A 6825-nucleotide genomic window follows, 5' to 3' on the forward strand; every position below is an offset into this window, starting at 1 on the left:
TGTTCTCCATTTTACAGGTGAGGAAACAGGCTCAGAGGAGTTGAGTAACTTGCCCAAGGTCACACAGCCTGTAGTCCGGCCCCAGGGTGTGTGCGCCTAACCATCATGCTGCACAGCCTGTCTAGATCGGTCACCCCTGTGAAGTGCTCAGCTGGCCCAGGGCCCATTATAGAAAGAGCTTTTGAAAAATACTCCTTACGATCTTGAAGTGCTCTTTGGGATTTTCAAGGGTGTTTGGCTGTCTTAGCTCACTGAATTCCTGCAACCACCCCGTGAAGTTGGCTGGGCAAGGGGTCCAGCCCATTTTATAGACGGGGAAAACCGATGCCCAGCCTCACACTCCAGCCACGCTGGTCTTCTGTCCAGCCTTTGAACACGCCAAGTCACTTCCTTTGGTAAGGTCTTTGCATCTGCTGTTCCTTCCACCTGAATGCTGTTCCCTTACCTTCCGGCTGCCTCCTCCTGAACCTTTGGCTGCCATTCTAAATGGCACCCGCTTAGGGAGACCCTCCCTCCCTGGTCATCCAGTCTCCTTTCTGCCCTCCAGCTCTCTCTGTCCCTCAGCTGCTTCCTGGGTGGCGATCACCGCCATTCCTAACCACGCTCTCTTTTTCTTTGCTTCTTTCGTTTGTGACACCCTAAATCTTGCATGGAAGGGAGTGGGCTCCGGGGGTTGAAGGGACTCCGTGCAGGGTGCTCCGTGGCCGATGCCTCTGCAGCAGAGCGTCCAGGCACGACACTCAGAGACACACTGCAGGACTGGCCACCCCGCCCTGGGCAGGCAGCCAGTTCCAGAAGCGTCCCACCCAGCCCCACGGCTGGCCCCTCTCTCCACCCTGTGGACTCGCTCAGGAATCTGGTACTGCGCATGGGCGCTGGAACCGAAATCCATACAGAACCCTTGCTGCAAGGGAGTCGGGAAAGCACACTGGTTGGCTTCTGCCATGGGGCAGGGGGCAAGCCAGGAGACGGGGGAGGGGACCATGGCATAGCCTGCCAGAGAGCTGGCTCCATGTGAGTGCCATGCGCTGCTGGGCCCCGGGGCCAGCCTAATAAATACGTGTTTGTGGAGTGCCTGAAAGGTGTCAGAGCTGGGAACTGAACCCAGATCTGACTCAAAGCTGTGCATTCTTTCCATTTTAACTTGCTTCTCGCTTGCTGGACAGGCCCGACCCCCGGGTTTTAGAGCCCCGTGCACTTCGCACACGCAGTGCTGGGCTTTCCGTGGTTCCCAACGGGCCCGGGAGGCTGGAGGGCCCTTCTGAGCCAGGGGAACTAGCCGTATCGATGTTTTCAAAGTGAGAATTATTATTGGCTCTGTTGGGCAGAAGCTCGAAGGGACCGAGGAGGGACAGACACACGCTTAACTCCAAGACTGTAGGTGTCGCTGGCCATGGACAGGCCCAAGGGTTCTGATCTCGCCCAGACCAGGGGCCTGAGCTCTGGGCCCGTGTGCAGGGCGGTTCGGGCCAGGTGCCCTGAGAACCAGGTGCCGTAGCCGCCGCAGTGTGGCTTCTCCCAGCATCGTAGTCTGCACAGGCCACCGCCCTGGGAGAGCTGGGTTTCCGCTGGCTCCCCAGGCCCCACGGGGAGGTCAGGCCACCCAGGGGCTAATTCCTGACATTCTCTGGGAGGCTGAGAAACAGCAAATGTGGTGCAAAGATGCCAGAAAGGAAGCCTCCTTGGATCGCAAGAAAAAATCCAGAAGCGCACGCAGGGATGTCCAAAACCAGATGTCCAAGCTTGAAAAAAAAAAAAAAGAAAAGAAAAAGAAAAAAGAGAAGGAAAGAAAGAAACAACTTTCATTATGTGTCTTTCAGCAGTTCCGGTGGGATGTGGTCAACACAAGTTGCCCCCGCTTCGACCTGGCCCCCATGCACCCCCCGCACCCCGACACGACCCCCTGGTATCAGCACATCATGGCCCCTTACCTCCCCAGGCTCCCCCCACGCCCCCACCTCATGCCGGCTCCGTCCATTCTAACCGTTCCGGCCTCTTTCTTTTCCCTGGATGCACAGGTGCGGGCCCACCCTGGGGCTTCGGCACTGGCCGTGCCCCTGCCCATGCCCAGTTCCGTGCGGTCCCCTCCCTCACCTCCATGTCTTCGGTGCTCAGATGCCACCTTCTCAGCAAGGCCTTCCCTCACCTCCCCACCCCTTACACGCTGTCTCCCCTTCCTGATTTAATTTTTCTCAGAGCAGTGACCAACTAAGACAGTATGTACTACATTTATTTGGTTTCCCTCTGCCTTCCAGGAGAGCAGAGACGCGGCCTGTCCCGGTCACCGCTGAATCCCCGGCACCTAGCGTGGTGCCTCGCACACAGCAGGCGCTCCCGAATTAATGAAAGCGCTTCCGGAAGCATCCATGCGTAGGAAAGCTCGTTTCTGCGCATTTACTCCCCCTCCCTTTTTTTTGCACAAAACGTACCACACCACGCAGACGGCTCTGCACCTGCTCCTTCCTGCCGAACAATGTAACTTGGAGCTCTGCCCCCATCGGAACGCACAGCCCGTTCTCGGCCGCTCCACAGCTGCCACTGCTGCCCTGGAGGACAGCCCAGGAGCGGCGCGGACACTCCACTGGCCGCCGTCCGCACTGGGTGTCTCCCCGTCACTATTCACCTCTCTGTTCCCATCTCGCCAGAGCCTGAGAGCGAAGACTTGAGCAGAAGCCCACGGGCGGGCGGGAGAACACCCCAGAGGTGCAGCCGTGGGAGAAAGTGAGTTGTTTATCTTCAGAGATAATCAAGCCTATCCGACAGGGCTCTGATCTTGGTCCCTGCTTCCTTCTTTCTGAAGTGCACACAGTGTCATAAATAAAGGCGCCGACATCAGAGGAAGCCGGGGTGACAGTGCAGTTTCTTGGGGCAGGGGCGAGGGTGGCTGGGGGGCTCTGAGAGACACCCGGAAGGGGTCTCCGGACTCCCAGGCAGGGAGAGACAGAGAGGCAGGGAGCTCTGTCCCCTCCCTCATCCCGTGTCCTGAAATTCACCTTCTCTTTGGACGCCAGGGTATGTCTTCGAAGGGCTTTTCGCACACAGGTGTTAACATGACTTCACATTTTGAGTGTCAGCTCCCCACGGGGTGCCCGTTCCCGAGGGCGGGGCTGTTCTCCTGCTCTGCCCAGTTCCACAGAGCCTGGCACGCAGTAGGCACGTCCTGTAAACGACGGAATGAAGCTGAGTGCATGCGTTAAAAGCAGGCTTTTCTTCCTCCTGCCTGCACTTTTGAAAGTGGGCCCCCTTGTCTGCTAAGGACGTTCCTACTTCCCGTCCCCGCCCGTCCCCCTCTGTTTCGGGCGGGGTGACATGGGGTGGAAAACTGGCCTGGGGAGCTTCTGCTTTGCAGGGGTCACAAACAGCACATCCCCCGCTGGCTGCGGCCCACCCAGGCATTCTGTATTTGGCTTGGCCACACTCGCGTTATAAACAGGATGACTGAGAAAAGCCTGGGGACAGGCTGGGGGGGGGGTGATGCAGGCCCCACCCATCTCTCTTACTCAGCTTGGGCCCTGAAGCCTTCTGAGTCTGCAGCCCCGTCTTAAAGCAAGTCAAAATTATGAAAAATATACGTAAGTCTCCTGTGCGTACAGTTCTGCCATGCAAGCAAGACTTTCCCCGGGATGTCCTCGACTTGTGACCGACAGATCACGCCCTGAGGGTGAGGGATTTACTTTGCTTGTGCCCTGTCGACGAGTCGGGGGCTTTCAGGGGACCTGGCATCAAGGAGGCTCAGGGCACCATGCCTGGAGAATGACCTTCTGGATGCCTGACGTCTCGAGGCCCGCCAAGGCGGCCTATTTTGGGGGCGGGGCCTATTTTGGGGGCGGGCCCTCTGGAGTGGCTGGAATTCTGACTCAGTCAGCCTGAATGAGCATCTCCTGGTGTCAGGCCCTGGCTGTGCCTTGGGAGTTAGCTACCTATCTAGAGTTTGAGACCCATGGAGGGAGGAAAAGGCTGGACTCTGAAATATGCCAGAGGAGTGAGTGCTGGAGAACAGGGTGCAGGGCCAGTGTCCCCACTGGCTTCTGGATTCTCCAGGGCCAGGCCTGACGCCCGCCAGCCTCTTTCTCACCCATGTTACGTGCATTCATTTATTCATTTGTTCGTTCACTCTCAACACATTTTAACTGAGCGCCTACCATGTGCTGGAGATACAGCAGTGAGTTGGATGAGGTCTCTGCTGTCATGGAGCTTTTATCACCAGAATCGGTGATAAAAGACAATATATAAGTGACACGCCCAAGATAAATTTTAGGTGGTTGAAAAATGGTGAAGAAAACAGATAGGGTGATGGCCAGCCAGTGTCTTCGGGGTTTTAGCCAGAGGGTCAGGGAAGGCCTTTCTAAGGTGGTGAAGGAGGGCCAGGGCCTGAAGTCGGAAGATCACCATCTGAGGCGGCGGGAACAGCAGGTACAAAGGTCCTGAGGCAGCGATGAGTTCAAGAGCTTGCCATGTATTTAGGAGGAAAGAGCTGAATGTCTGGAAGGGGGGACTGTCTCAGGGCAGATTTGGCTCCAGTGAGGCCAGAGCACCCTGGATGCATGTGACATCCCTCAGCCAGTTCCAGTCTGCTCGGGGCCACTTACTACGTACATGCTGCCCAACGTCCTTGGGTGACTTCCCGATCAGTCTTAGTCCCCTCACCTATGAAACGGGTGTGTCGGAAGCTTTTCCCTCACGAAAGCTTGAAGAGCTGTTCGGGAAGCTCTTAGCTGACCGCACCCCTGGGGCTCAGGGCCTCTGCCGCGTGGGCAGTGTTCCTTGGCAATTTTCCAAAGCTGCTGTTCCCATTTCTGGGGCTGCTGCACAGAGCCCAGGAGCAAATAGTGCACAGAGTAAGTAGCATTTGGGGGGGTGCCAATCTGGGGGTGAGGGTTGGGGCAGGCAGGGGCTCATCCCTCAGAGACAGGGCTCGGAGCACCCATCTGGACTTGCTAGTTGAGTAAGTCTAGCAATTTAGCTTCTTAATCTGCTCAGGTCTGTTTCCCTATCTGTAATGTGGGATCAGTCCCAGCCCCCTAAATGTCTGAAGGTTTCTGGGGGGAGAATTCGTGAGCTCCTGACAATGTGCACTTGTGTGTCGTGTGCACCCTGCAGCCCACGAGGACAAGATTAATAATCGAAGAGACAGGAGCAGGAAAGAAAGAGGGCGAACTGTCTACAGAAAAAAGCCTTTTTCTGTCTTCAGCGTTTCCATCTGTAGTGTGGTCCGTCCGGACGTGACCCCTGGGACTTTACGAAGCTGACGGCGGCCCCCGCCCCTCCCCGGCCTTCCTGACCCCCTCCTGTGCCCACGGCCTCAGCCAAAGCCCTAAGGCAACCCTTGGGCGACAGGGGCAGGTAGAAGGAATGCCTGAAGATACCCCACACCCTCCTCAGGTTCGGAATCCCGGAGCTGAATCTCATTGAGATGCAAATCCCAAGAGTAATCTCAGGTGACTCTACGTGGGGGGTGGTGAGGAAGCTGCCTGGTGGAGGTGGGCTGAGGAGGGCTCCCCTCTTCCTGCCCTCCCCCAGGCCTCCCACCTCCGGCTGGGCTTGACCTTCCTTCTGCAGGTCTGGCTGTTTGCTTGTGGATTCCCATGATCTGCTTGGGCAGCTGGTGGGGACAGAACGGGGAGGGTGGGGACACTGACCTGTTCCAAGCTGCAAACTGCTCCTAGCTCCACACACACTTCTCTTTATCAGATCTTGTCAGCCCCGGGTGCTCTGCCCTCCCCAAGAACACTAGCAGCCTGAGGGCGTGGTGAGGGACGGATTGCCACAGGGGAGGCAGGTAACCCTTGCCTGCTGGCAGGAGGTGGGAGCACCGCCAGGACCCTGGAAACCACGTGGCCGCCTCCCCGCCGCAGCCATTCCGCACTCCCCGGGGGGTTCTCAGATGTTGGCAGATGGCAGAACTGAATCTGCTGAGATGCGCTCCAAAAAAGGAAAGTTGAACTAAAAAAAAAAAAATTCAAACTCTCCAACATCTCAGAGGAAGGCATCGGAGGAGGGAGGATCCGGGCCTGGGGGTCCCAGTGCCCTCTGCCGTTTAAAAAGATCTGCCCTGGTTTGGGAGGGCCACCTCAGAGGGGGCAAATGAGGACACGCAGTTGTCAGGGCAGCCAGTGGGGCTCCTGCGGGAGCTGAGTGCCAGCGCGCGCGTGGGCGAGCGTCCACACGGTGCTTGCGGTGCAGCCTGGGCTCCTGGACTGCGCTCCGAGCTGCCCGCGTCTGTGCACTGCGTCCCCGAATGTCCCCAAATGGCGGTTCACTCGACACATTCTGACGTCCCCAGTGTGTTAGGGCAGGGAACAAATAGCCACAAATCCCCTCCCCGCCCCATGAAACGGACACTGTAGTGGGTAGAACCGCCTGTGTGTGAGCTCGTGTGCGTGCCCGGCGGTTATCTGTGGATGAGCTAACACTGGAGCCTGGGGCCGCGCTGCGCTCCTGCGGGGCAGCTGCGAGTTCCCCGTGTGCACTTGGGCTGCATCTTCCGTCCGCTGGTGAGAGTCCAGCATCCTACTGTGTGCTACAGCCCTCGAGTGAGCGCCACCGCGCGTGTCCCTGCGCATGTGTGTGTCCCTAAAAGGCCCTTTGCATGGCCCTCTCTGCGCGACCCCTCCCCATCCACCGGCCACTCACGAGTTATAATTTAATAGCTGAACCGCAATTCCAGGGAAGTATCAGGGGCTGGGGAGGTGGGGCAGGATGGGGAGGTGCTTTCCCCCTCCTTACTCCTTCAGGGAGCGGCTGAAAAGAAACTCGGCGTCGCGCCCAAGGGTGTGTGTGTCTGTGTGGCAGCGCGCGCGCGCGCGACTGGGTGCGCGCAGGACC

General features: G+C 58.0%; 1 long non-coding RNA gene across 1 annotated transcript; it reads right to left on the bottom strand.

Annotated features, from left to right (window-relative positions):
• Positions 1-1288: 1288 nt before the first annotated feature.
• On the bottom strand, positions 1289-6784 carry LOC105306181. Its single transcript, XR_897135.2, has 3 exons — positions 5640-6784; positions 2430-3160; positions 1289-1742 (listed from the first exon to the last, which is right to left on the bottom strand). It is a non-coding gene; the product is annotated as an uncharacterized LOC105306181 (long non-coding RNA).
• Positions 6785-6825: the final 41 nt, after the last annotated feature.

The sequence above is a fragment of the Pteropus vampyrus genome, unplaced genomic scaffold, assembly GCF_000151845.1.
Source record: "Pteropus vampyrus isolate Shadow unplaced genomic scaffold, Pvam_2.0 Scaffold430, whole genome shotgun sequence".
Classification (NCBI taxonomy): domain Eukaryota; kingdom Metazoa; phylum Chordata; class Mammalia; order Chiroptera; family Pteropodidae; genus Pteropus; species Pteropus vampyrus.